This window comes from Chrysochloris asiatica, unplaced genomic scaffold (genome assembly GCF_000296735.1).
Source record: "Chrysochloris asiatica unplaced genomic scaffold, ChrAsi1.0 scaffold00076, whole genome shotgun sequence".
NCBI lineage: Eukaryota > Metazoa > Chordata > Mammalia > Afrosoricida > Chrysochloridae > Chrysochloris > Chrysochloris asiatica.
The window spans coordinates 6,093,250-6,094,638 of record NW_006408594.1 but is presented as its reverse complement, the minus strand read 5'-3'; positions in this window follow the sequence as shown (position 1 = coordinate 6,094,638).

Genomic DNA, 1,389 nt, shown 5'->3' with positions numbered 1-1,389 from the left:
ACGTCCTCCTGTTCCAGGAACGTGCTAAATCAGCTCATGCTGCCTTAGAATATCCTTTCACCCCTAGCAACAGCAAGAACTAGATAAGCAGTAGACAGGACAACCCAAGGCCAGATGCCAGATGTTATCCTTATCCTAGCCTAAGAACAAAAGACCACCAGTACTGACCAATTAAACTATAACATCTTATACTTTGCCAAATGTCAAATCCAAATATTGTAAAGCTGAAAAACCCTGAGCTTGTTTGAAAACTCTATAAAAACCCCGCAGATAAAGGGTTCGGGGCTCCATCCCTCATCCACTGCTTTGGATGCAGGTGGAGTCCGAGCTCGGGCTTGAACAACTGGGAGTTCGAGGCTCCATCCCTCATCCGCTGCGTCGGATGCAGGTGGAGTCCGAGCTTGAGCATGAATAACTGGGAGTTCGAGACTCCATCCCTCATCCGCTGCGTGAGATGCAGGTGGGGCCAAGCTGGAGCTTGAATAAACAACCCTTGTGCACTTGCATGTGTCGGCTCCTTGGTGGTCTTTGGGGACCTCGAATTCTGGGCATAACAACAGCTGTAAGCATCCTTTAATAATCAGAACATGGAATGCATGATGTATGGTTCTAGGGAAATTGGAAATTGTCAAAAATAAAATGGAACACAAACATAGATGTCTTAGGCATTAGTGAGCTGAAATTGACAGGTATTGGATATTTTGAATCTGACTAACACATGGTTTATTATGCAGGGAATGACAAATTGAAAAGGAATGGTGTTGCATTCATCGTCAAAAAGAACATATCCAGTTCAGTCATGAGGTACAACACTATCTGTGATAGGATAATATCCATGCGCCTACAGGGAAGCCCAGTTAATACCACTATTATTCAAATTTATGTACCAACCACTAAAGCCAGTGAGGAATAGAATTCTACCAAATTCTTCAACCTGAAATTGATCAAACGTGCAATCAAGATGTATTGATCATTACTGGTGATTGGAATGCAAAGGTTGGGAACAAAGAGCAAGGATCAGTAGTTAGAAAACATGGCCTTGGTGACAGAAAAAATGTTGGCAATTGCATGAAAGAATTCTGCAAAACCAGTGATTTGTTCATTTCAAATACCTTTAGACAGCTAAGAGACGATTATACACATGGACCTCACTAGATGGAATACAAAGACATCAAATTGACTACATCTATGGAAAGAGACGATGGAAAAGCTCCATATCATCAGCCTAAACAAGGCCAGGGGCAGACTGTGGAACAGACCGTCAATTAATTGCTCATATGCAAATACAGACTGAAGCTGAAGAAAATGAAAACAAGTCCATGAGAGCCAAAATATGACCTTGAATATATCCCACCTGAATTTAGAGATCATCTGAAGAACAGATTTGAT